At 35.8% G+C, this 12,083-nt stretch overlaps 1 protein-coding gene across 2 annotated transcripts in view; it reads left to right on the top strand.

The window, feature by feature from the left end:
- The first annotated feature begins 3,305 nt into the window (after positions 1 to 3,305).
- The window catches only part of LOC121735161, a 140,463-nt gene continuing 131,685 nt past the window's right edge, over positions 3,306 to 12,083 (top strand). For both annotated transcript variants that reach the window (XM_042125840.1, XM_042125839.1), the window contains exon 1: positions 3,306 to 3,524. The gene's annotated coding sequence lies outside the window, so the exon portion shown is untranslated. The remainder of the gene's footprint in view (positions 3,525 to 12,083) is intronic.

Genomic DNA, 12,083 nt, shown 5'->3' with positions numbered 1-12,083 from the left:
TAGCTCTGGTGCTAAGTGTCGGAAAAAGGGATACACATCCCAGGACGATCGAAGAAAGGGTGGGAGCTCAGAGTAAACCCTATACACACTGATTAGTGTATGGTGTACCCCCAAAATATAAGTATATATTATATTTATTTTCCTAGATGTACCTTGAACACAAAAAGTATGCGGAACACTGGTTTAGAGTCCGCTGTTGGAGCTCTAAAACGGAGGTCGTGATCTCGCCTCTAGTGTGTGCGCAGTACAGTAGCACTTTCTGTACCTTTACTATATTTAAATACAGTTGGATGGATGACCGACACGACTGGCGAGAGATCAGGCGCAGGACCGACTTTTTACATGCCCATCCGACGCATGGATCATCTTACTTGTCAGACAATCAGGTGATCGGCCTGCATTGTCATAACCTAACCAAACTAAGAAACATCATTTTTTCCCCAGCGGAAATCGAACCAACGACCTCCAAGTCAGTAACCAGTAGCCACGCCCTAAGCCACTGGACTGGAGGGATTTCCTATTATAACCTGTATGTACTTCAAACTTCTAATAAGGAAAAAGGAAAGAACTTTTCTCATAATATTTTTCCTTTATTCAAATAAGGAACAACAAAACACATTATTTAAATCATGGAATATAAGAATCTGTTAAGGGCTGGGGCTTGAACTTGGAACGACCCTTTTCCCAAGTTGATGTACCTTCCCTCCATAAAGAATGGTCTTTATCAAGTTTTTCTTTGAGTTATTTAAAAGGATATTTCTTTTTAGATTTTCGGTGCTCATTTTGATAAAAGTTTTTAAAATGATGCAAAATTTTAAATTCTCTCTCGTGAAACATGAGAACAAAAATATCAGTGCATTTTGTTAGGAAAATAAGTCGTTTCGGAGCTATTTTTAACTGACTCCTATAGGCTAGTTCCAGAAATTAAATACTTGTGTTCCAAAATAAATATTTATTACAAGTACTTTTCAATATATAATTATCGAACGCGAGTGCAACGACTTGAAATGTCTACTGCTTCGGGTGGCTTCCAACAATCTGCCAGTCCTCGAGCTCTACGTCCCTGGCCAGGGACCATCCCCACTTTTGCCGTTAAAGGAACGCCCCCTTTAACGGCAACAGTGTTAACTGTCAAGTGACATCCGGTTTATAAAATAAAATTAATAAACCGGATGTCCGCCTTGAAACAAAAGTCAAATATGAAACTTTTAATCAAAATATAATAATATTAAAGCTCCATATTTAACGATATACGAAATATAAATTATTTAGTATTTCCTATAATTGCTTAAACACCGAAGTGAAAAGAACGTTTCCAAACTTGCAAATGTTGGCTACTCTATTCTGTGCATTTTGTAAATAAATCCGGTCAAGTGCGAGCCGGATTTTTTTCTTTTTTTTTCGAAAGGGTCTAAGCTACTGGTCTGGTTAAGACCATGGTAGTTTAATCGTGGCTAGTTATAGCTGTATATAGGCTAGTTATAGCTGTGTATAGTCTGTCTGTTGCTAGTTGGTTTGGAGGATTGAATAAAGGATTCCGTACTAGAAAATTTAGGAATTATAGGGCTGCTACTTGCGTAAACCGTACGCGTAGTGAAAAACACGGGGAATGTGAAATGGCCGAAGAAAAGCAAAAGATTAGAACAGAATATTGAATGAATGAATTAATGAATGAAAATTCTTTATTGCACCAAAACAACCATGACATACAGATTCTAGGTATAAGATGATTTTCTTTGTGATTTTTAAAGCTGTCACTCGCTTCATTTATTTCCCACGCTTTTTTAGGGTTCCGCGCCCAAAGGGCAAAAAACGGGATATTCTGATGACTTGCTGTGCATCTCTGCATCTGATGGCCGTATCTCAAGAAGCTAGACTTCTGAAATATTCACAGATTGTGCCGCTATAATAACAAATACTAAAAGCAACAAATATTTCAGAGGGGGCAAATCACTCTCCCGCCATTTAATTGAAAGTAAACAGAGATTTAATAATTTAAAAATGAGCCCTCGAGTTTAATTTCCTATTTGCATAACGTCTCTCTCCCCTCGGTGTTAATTATTTAGCGGGACTATCAAGAGGCTTTGTTTGACGAAATAATGTAATTCTTCATTAAAATCACAATATAGCACCGATTTGGACGTTTGTTTTAAAAGTCGCAACAAAATAATGATATTGTTATTTGTTGAATGTTGAGAACAACAAGAACCCTGCTGGCTGCTGGACTGTGCACAGCTGGTCTTACTTTGGGCTAACTGCTTGTTAACATTTCTATCCGGCTAATAGAAGTAGTGGACCTTTGGTATTGTTACGTGCTAGGGTTCGAGTATTTGGAGAGAAAGACCTGCTGACTCTCTTGAAGACTTTATTCACAAACACTTAGAGGTCACACAAAGCACTAGGTCCAAAACACTAAGCACTCTGCACTATCACTGTCCTAGGTCGTAGCCAAGTCGTAGGTTTCACTGGTTCACTCACTATTGGTCACTTGTTTTCACTTCGATGTCGCCTTGATGATAATTGATAGTTCGTATCGAACTGAATTACTGGACCGTCTACCTGCGATTATTTATATGGGCGAGACGAGTTCCAGAAAGTTCCTTACCCGATTTGCGTAAACAAGTGTGGAATGTTTCTACAAAGTTCGAGCACGTTCTCGCACACCTAACGCCATCTAGTATCGAGTGGGGGATTCATGTTGTCTGTGTTCACTCGATAAGTTTCGCTGGTTTGGCGCTAGCGCGCTGCAATATAATATGTCGTAAGTCGTAACATTATAAACAGAATTAGGGCCTCGCCGCTGCCATTCCGGTGTCGCGGCCCTTGGAATTACAAAGTTACTTCAGAGTTTTGAAGATTGTCAGTCTTCTCAAACACGCTGGATTCAGAACACAAATAGTATTTAAACACAGGACTCATAGATTTAATTTGTACACTTTTAAATAGTTTCTTAGTCTTTATTTATAATTTACAAACTCATAACCCGCGGAACGGACCACCTCTACCCAGAAGTTTGATTACTTTTCGGTTCCTTTATTTATAAACTTGGCCTCAATTTAAGGACAAAAACACACACAAAAAATTAAGTTCTTCAGAGCTGAGAGCACACGTGGCTCAAACAAAAACGCGCCAACTCTTAATTTGTGCAATTGAACAAAACAAAATGCGTGCCATGTGGTCATTCCCGGCCGCGGAGCTCGACTAGTTCGTTCATCGTTGTCATCCGTCTCGCTCGCACTCGCACTATTCCATTCAAACTTTACTCGACCTTTCTCTTTCACCCGCGCTTCAGTCCGCGACGGAGCGCCGAGTAGAGCGGTAATGTTGTGCCTCGCGTCATCGCGTCGACGTAACTTTCGTAAAAAAAAAACTGACTAATATTTTTACTTTTTTGCGAAAGTGTTACAGTGACCGGTGGAGTGTAAAAACGTGTTGTGAGTTACAGTTAAACGTGATAAGATTACTATTGTGTTTTGGAATGTTGCAATAACTCTGTGAATTCTGTGAAACTACGGATTTTGACGGTTGGTATACGTGCACTACCTTTTGATCGCAGCGGTAATAACACTGATAAAGTGCTTATCGGAGCGTAATAATGTTTTCTTTGTGCAAATAATTTAATCTAGGATAAGCCCGCATGCCAAGGTCGATATCAGCAGTCGAATGTAAATTGTTCCACCTGTGTAAATTTCAGCAAACGCGTCAAAGTGTCATTAGTTTACAACAATATTGTCATTAGTTTATGTTAACGTATCTAAAATACAATTTCAAGTTAAATAAAATAGGTTGTAGTTTTTCTAACTCCGAGCTGTCCAGTTTCTGTGCTAAATAATTATAACTTCGATGAAACAAATAGGTAGGTTATAACTGTACTAATATTTATCACAAGTAAATGTTTACTTTCCACATGCCTATTGTAGCTGAGAATTTGACTTACATTGAGAGGATCAAATTTCATTTCTGCTTAGCACCTATGTTCTGCAGAGCACAATGAAAGTTTCCAAGAAATCTACTATCTAGCCTCGTTTGTATTATAAATTGAAGCTCGTATAAGGAGCTATATTTTAGCTCTGCCCTAAATAAACTACTATTATTAAGTTTAGTAAATAATAATAGTAGTATTCTGTATCAGTATGTTATGAAGGCTGTGAAAAAAAACAAATCCAAATTTTTTTGCAAAAAAAAAACTGCGTGCACATCCCTACGCGGGGAACAGTCAAATTTTTTGATTTATCTGTCACATAAATTTGACTTTTGTGAAGTCTATCTTTTCCCGCGTGAAATTTTTGGAGATTCACCGAGTGCCGACCTGTCCGCCATTTAATTTATTCGCAGAACTGTCAAGTCTGCTCCGGTGCTTTTGTTTGTCCCATCTTTTTCAGCGCTACCAAAGCCAGGGGCTGTGAAACTTTTAGTCTTATATCATTACCAAAAAATATAGTAATTGACAGTACTCAGTAGTACAAAAATATTATGTGTAGGTACTATTATAAAGGTACGCGCACATTGTCACGGGGAGCAGCAGCTGGCGTCTGGACGGGCGGCAATTTTCGTGTTGCATAAAAAATGCATGAAAAATGTGCAGCGCGAATCCTATTAGTCATAGATTGATTCCATAAAATTAGTTATGTACCAACTACCAACAATTTTGAAGAATTTATTCGCCCCATCTCTTTCTAGAACATTTTATTTTGCTATACCTACATCCGGCTGATAATGATGAACTGTTGCAATCCAGTTCTTGGACCTTGGCATACTAAACAATGCATTATTAACCATTTGTCACGATCGCTAGGCTAGATAATAGACAGGCATTGCTATTTCATTGCTACTATCAAGAAAATGTTGCTAGCGTCATTAATGTAGACGGAAAATAATCTCTTCACGTTTTCATCCGACAGCGAAGGGAACACCTTAATGATTGAGCCTGAAAGTGTCCGTTTGTAACGCTTCTATACCCTTAAACCACTGAACCAATTTTGATGTGTTGAATCATGAATGATATGCTTCCAGATCCCGGAAAGGAGGTAGAGTAAGATTTTTCTCACCTGTGGCCTATACTTTTGCTACTTTCTGCCAATCGTATCATGTGAGCGATCCCTGCTATACTTTTTCTACTTGCTGCAAATCGTATCGTGTAAACGGACATTAACTAGTAAGGGATCACATCTCCGACATCCTGCAATCAGCGAATATTAATTACCACAATGTGGCAGACCACAAGCCAGTTTCGCCAGCATTTCCCAAACTATCCAGTTACAAATCTCATAATACAGAACAAATTACAAATATACCATTCAGAGCAAACTTTTGCAGTGCATGGGATGATTTATTTCATAGCTAGATTTTGTCTACTTAAAAACAGCCACAAAAGGTGCATACTAATATTATAAATATACGAAAGTGTGTCCGTCTGTTACCTTCATGCCATGTAATATTACCTACCGTACCTAGTTTCATCAGAATTCAGAATCGATCAAGCGAGAAGCACAAAGACGGACGGGTTTTCCAGGCAATGGTTATTTCACCCGCTAGAATAACTCTTTTATTTAGTTTGATCTGGGAATATGTAATAATACAAAATATATATCTACACTGCGGTTCGAATCCACAAATTAAAAAAAAAGTCTTGTCTGTTTCGAACCGCGGTATGAATCGGGCAATTCAAAAACAATAATTCTCCGCTGTTTCGGACCGCGGTTCGAAAATCTATGGTGTGAACCAGCGAAAGACCCAGACAGACAGAAATTTTTCGTACATAATACGAATAATAATAAATGTTTTTTGTTTCAATTAAGCTATTGCATAGCTTTTATTACGGGCTTTGAACGCGGCGACCGAATCAAGAAATTCCATAACGGGAAAACCTAACACAACGTTTAACGTCGTTTCAGTTCGGCAGACTTAGGGACGTTGTTTGTGTGCGTGCGACTAGACGTTACATGCATTACATATTTAAAATTACACGTAGGTACTTTTAAATATTATTGTTCTAGTATTATAGAAATTCCAATTCATTAAATGAATAGGGCTTGTACATCAAACATATTGTCGAGTGGTTCCGGATATTTCTTAGATTTTTATGGCAAGGTCGCTTTTTGTTTTGTACTAAACCTTTTCTCATCTAAGGACTTTTCTATTGTGAATTCGCTTTGATGGACTAAAAGCCTAAAGCCCTTTGAATTTATTATGGTCTTTATAAAATATATTAAATATTGTACCTATATATAATACTAGTAAGTACATTATTTGTTATTATAAAAGACGTTGCTATGCTTTTTTTTATGAAATAAGGGGGGCAAACGAGCAAACGGGTCACCTGATGGAAAGCAACTTCCGGCGCCCATGGATACTCGCAGCATCAGAAGAGCTGCAGGTGCGTTGCCGGCCTTTTAAGAGGGAATAGGGTAATAAGGGAGGGTAGGAAAGGGAAGGGGAGGGAATAGGGGAGGTTAGGGAAGGGAATAGGGTAGGGGATTCGGCCTCCGGTAAACTAACTCACTCGGCGAAACACAGCGCAAGCGCTGTTTCACGCCGGTTTTCTGTGAGAACGTGGTTTCTCTCTGGTCGAGCCGGCCCATTCGTGCCGAAGCATGGCTCTCCCACGTAAAATGCTTGTTTATTGAAAAATGAAAAGTAAGGTGAGTGGGTATTTAGTTAACTTGCGTACGAGAATATCGATAGCGAAGTTTAGGCTGAAGAATTTGACATTCGACATCGTTGCGAATCGTTAATCGTTATGTCAAATTCCATACATTTTAGATTTCTAACTTCGCTATTGATACTCGATTGCTAGCTGTCTCAGTACCCATGTGTAAAATTAACGAATATCGTTTTTCGTTAAAATTTTCGCATGAAGTATTTTACACTTAAGTGTCCCCCAGTGGGTAATATTGTTTCATTATGAACGAAAATTACAGCGCCGTTTCATTAATCGTTCTCTTGATGTCTCATAAAAATAATTTTACATCATAAGGGTCAGTTCAGACCGCAACGCGACGCCTAGATGCATCTTGTATGGATTTTAGACAGATTTGCATGACGTTTCACGCAATTAAAGTCTGTCAATTCAGCACACAAATTTTATTTCTCATCAGAGGCAACTACATAACTTTCTGTAGTAGCGAAGTTACGTTTCACCACGCGGGCCCTTAGACAATTTGCATTCGAATTTCGATAATTTTGACAGCGTAAAAATGTATGGAATTTGACAAGCGTCGCTAAGTGACATTTGTACATATAAGTACATTACATTTCAAGTTCCATCGAGGAAGTTGATTCCTATGCAATTGACAGACCAACGTTATTTGGTCGAATATGTCAATTCAATGTTAATTGTGATCTGTCAGCTGGAAATTGTGATGCTTTAGCATCACAATTTCTATGTCATAAATGTCAAATGATAAATCCCATACATTCTTAACCGGCTTTCAAAAAAGGAAGAGGTGTCATATTCAGCTGTTTCCATAGCGAAGTAGTTATCAAAATATGCTACTTTACTAACTATGCTGTAGAAATTATGGAATTAAAGTTGGCTGTAGCCTGATCACTTAACGTTTAAAAAAATTTACGCCATATTTTAAACAAAACCTTTACCTGTAAACTTTCTTTTACCTTACCTACTTCATTTGATTTGTCTTTATTTGTATCAACCTGCACAAGGCTTAGCAAAAAACGCATTCCGGTATTGAAAACCGATACTAAGAACTAAACACTGTTAGGGTTGTCACTTGTCACAAAAAAAAAAAAACAAAAAAAAATTTAAATGAATGAATGAGTCGTAAATTTCGCATTTATAATATTAGTAAAGAATATGTTGAATGGTTACATTCATACAGCAAGAATGTATGAATGGCAAGATGCACAGGAAACGTCTAAAAAGGAAAGTGGCCTGGCTAAACAAGTGTAGGTCACAAGATAAAGCACGAAAGGCTTATCTGATTTGCCAGCTTTCACAAAATATGTAGTATCATCCGCCATTATTCTACATATATATAATACTCTAAACCAGCCAACCTCAAAGTGTGCCCTGGGGCTTTGCAAAGATCTTGGAGATGCTGCGCGAGCGTTGCAATTGTTTTTAGAAATATCATTAGACACCATCATGGAAAAAATTCATTCAATGACAAAACATCATTTTTTTGGGGGGTCAGTCAAAATGTCGCGTCTTAAAACGGTTCCGCCACCTAAAAAGTTTGAAAACCGCTGCTCTGAACTATCTAAAGGCATGGTACAATCAATGACAAAACTACCTGCTTTCTACTGAACAATCGCTTGTTGGAATGTCGTTAATCCTTTTACTTAATGAAGGTTAAATTACGCATACAAACAATGGATAAAAAACTTACCAGTAGGTAGAACTTGTTCTTAGTTTTTAAATGGCAAACGCTGTCCATTTAAGTACTAATAATATTTAAAAAAAGTTGTAAAATGTTACTTAATAATTAATATCTTCAATTCCTTTAATATTAATACATAGAATATTTATGTATTGATAAATTAAAATTTTATATTAAAGCAATGAAATAATTTTGCAGTTTAGCAAGATTATTTCACTGGAAAATATTAGAAGATAAATAAAGAATTTATTATTATTATTGAAAAAATCTGCGATCAGACTGCCAACGATTATTCCTATTTAACCTACCTCCTAAATGTGTGAGGTGGCAACCCTGCATTCTTTTATTACAATAACCATATTCTTAGAAGTAACAGACCTTGAGGATTCTTCGCGATTGGTGCTCGGTGTGGCGTCATCGTGGTATATGATTTTATCGCATAATAACTACTTAATTTTGTATATTTCCGAGCATAATCTTTTAAATTATGCTTCATTAAAACTGCACTTGAGAACAAATTAATCTTAAAAGATTTGAATCTGATTTAAATAAGAACTTGAGTTTGAAAACAATTATTATAGCGTTGTTTGAAATGTCCTAAAACCTGGGTAGGTTATTTATTTTCTTTACTTCTTTCTTTCTATATATCCCAGGTTCCAACATGTAAATCCAAAGCCTTAAAAAACTAGTATCACAAACTAAAATCAATACTTACTATGAAAAGTTTTTATAACAGAATTTTTCCATTTAAATTACGTATTACCGGGTGTATAACAGGGGAATCCCCGATTTTATCACCCAACTGACACGTCACAATGACAAAATAATGAAGGTTTATATTAGTTATATGTTTATATTATTTATATTAGGATTTTAAACTTCCGTTTAAAAAATGTGAAAAACACAACCCGTGTTTTTCACATTTTTTAAACGAAAGTTAAATTTAAAGTTCCTTTTGTTGAATATCTACATTTAGGACTTTTTAAAATTACTGTTGTACTGTTCCACATTGTGAAGAAGCGTAGTAAATAAAATAAAATAATAAAAAATAAAAAATGTTTTATTTCTGAGTAAATTTGAATCAAATTTTTTCAGAATGTCTACCTGATGCCTACCACCGGTTCGGGAACTACCCCGGCGAGAAGAACCGGCGTAAGAAACTCGCACGGGTTCCACTTTTTACCAAAAAAGTGAGAGAAAAATTATTCTTTTAAAATAAAGTTTACAATTTTGTAACTTAATATTATATACAATGTCAACATACATAATTGTAAGTCATAATATAATAATGTAGAAGTAGCCTTGCAAGAAGCCATCCTACTCCCAAGATGTGCCATCTTCTATGAAATCATTGACCTTATAATAAGCTTTGGCACACAAACGCTCTTTGACTACTTTTTTAAATTTATTAATGGAAAGATTTTGAACGTTTTCTGGGATTTTATTGTAAAGGCGTATACATTGACCTTTAAAAGATTTACTGACTTTACTAAGTCTGATCACTGGCATGTCCAGCTTGTGCTTATTTCTAGTATTTCTACAGTGAATGTCACTTTTAACTTTAAATTTATTTATATTTTTTCTAACATATATTACATTATCCAAAATGTATTGAGAAGCAACAGTTAGAATACCAATTTCTTTAAATTTATCTCTCAGAGATTCTAAAGCAGACATTTTATAAATAGAACGTATGGCTCGCTTCTGCAGCACAAATATTGTATTAATGTCGGCAGCGTTTCCCCATAAAAGGATTCCATATGACATCCTACTATGAAAATAACTAAAATATACTAATCGTGCCGTGTCTTCGTCAGAAATTTCTCTAATTTTTCTGACTGCATATGCTGCAGAACTGAGCCTACCTGCTAGATTAGCAATGTGAGGACCCCACTGTAATTTACTATCAAGTGTAATACCTAGGAATACAGTGTTATCTACCAAATTCATCTTCTCATCATTTAATAGCACATTGGTTTGGACTTGCCTAACATTGGGCAAAGTAAACTTTATACATTTAGTTTTACTAGAATTTAAAAGTAAGTTATTAACATTAAACCAATGTACTATTTTTGAGAGAGCACTGTTTACCTCGTCGTAGTTCGACTGTTGTCGCTTCACTTTAAAAATAAGTGAAGTGTCATCAGCAAAAAGCACTATCTCATTATTATTATCCTTTACTAGATAAGGTAAGTCATTTATATAGATGAGAAAAAGAAATGGGCCTAAGATAGATCCCTGTGGGACACCTAATTCTATTTTGGTTCCATTGGACCTTTTACTATTTACCTCAACCCTTTGAGTCCTATTTTTAAGGTAAGAAGTCAAAAGGCTGAGAGCAGAGTCCTTTATGCCGTAGTGGCGCAGTTTCCTGATCAATGTAGCATGCTCAACACAATCGAAGGCTTTGGAGAGATCGCAAAACACACCTAAGGCATCCTGCGACTCCTCCCAAGCTTCAAAAATACTACAAAGAAGTCCTATACCAGCATCCGTTGTGGATCGACCCTTAGTAAATCCGTATTGGTTATCGTGCAGCAAATTATTTGAATTAAAATGCACTAGTAATTGTTTTAAAATAATTTTTTCAAATATTTTACTAAAGGTCGGTAGAATCGATATAGGCCTGAAATTAGTGGGATCCGATTTAGTCCCGGCTTTAAATAAAGGAACAATCTTGCTATGCTTCATCAAGTCAGGAAAAACACCATTTTTTATGCAGTTATTAAAAATCATTGCTAGATGAGGAGCTACGATATCAATTATTGATTTAATAATTTTTGTAGACATGCCCCAGAGATCTGCAGTATTTTTAATATTCAACAATTTAAAGGTATCAATAATATCTCTGGGGTTAATTTCTCTAAACTTAAAATTGACATCACACTCCTTTACATTGTCTCTGAGTAGCTTTTCGGCAGCTTCAGGTGAAGAATTTAAATTTTTAGTCGTTGAGACCGGAATGTCAGCAAAAAACTTTTCAAAGACCGTCGCAACTTCTTGATCATTAGTAATCTTTTTATTTTCAAAGTATAGTTCAAAATCAGAGCTGCGACAGGATACATTTCCAGTCTCACCAGCTATAACCTGCCATGTTGTTTTTATTTTATTTTGAGAGTGTTTAATTTTGTTTTTTATGTACAGGGCTTTAGCAGCTTTGCAAACTTTTCTAAAGGTTTTTGAGTAGTTTTTAACATATGCTTTAAATACTTCACTATTGTTATTACACCTTTCATCATATAGTTCATATAATCTTTTTCTACTAATTTTAATCCCCTTTGTTGCCCATTCAATAAATTTAGTTTTTTTATTACTGTTTCTAACTGTTTTAGAAGTAAATATTGAATTAAATTGAGTTCTTATCACCTTAAATAATTTATTAAAAGCTTCATCAGAGCTATGTGACCTATCCAATAAATGGATATTTGAATTTAATTTACTTCTAAATTGCTCAATACGTTTTGTGGTCACAGGAATAAACACAAGATTTTTCTTCGCGTCACTGTCACATTTCATATTAAAAGAAGCTATTTGTCCACAGTGATCAGAACTTAGCTTATTAATTATTTCTTTTTTATCAGGAATAAGATTAGTAAATATGTTGTCAATACAAGTGGCTGTAGTCTCACAGACCCTTGTAGGTTCCTGAAACAAACTGTAAAGGTTATACGATTGAAATAAAGATGTGAATCTAACAGTAGTGGAGGTTAAATCTAATAAATTAATGTTAAAATCACCACATAT

This window comes from Aricia agestis, chromosome 17 (genome assembly GCF_905147365.1).
Source record: "Aricia agestis chromosome 17, ilAriAges1.1, whole genome shotgun sequence".
Lineage (NCBI taxonomy): Eukaryota > Metazoa > Arthropoda > Insecta > Lepidoptera > Lycaenidae > Aricia > Aricia agestis.
The sequence above is the reverse complement of the archived record's forward strand: the minus strand, read 5'-3'. Positions and strand labels throughout refer to the sequence as shown.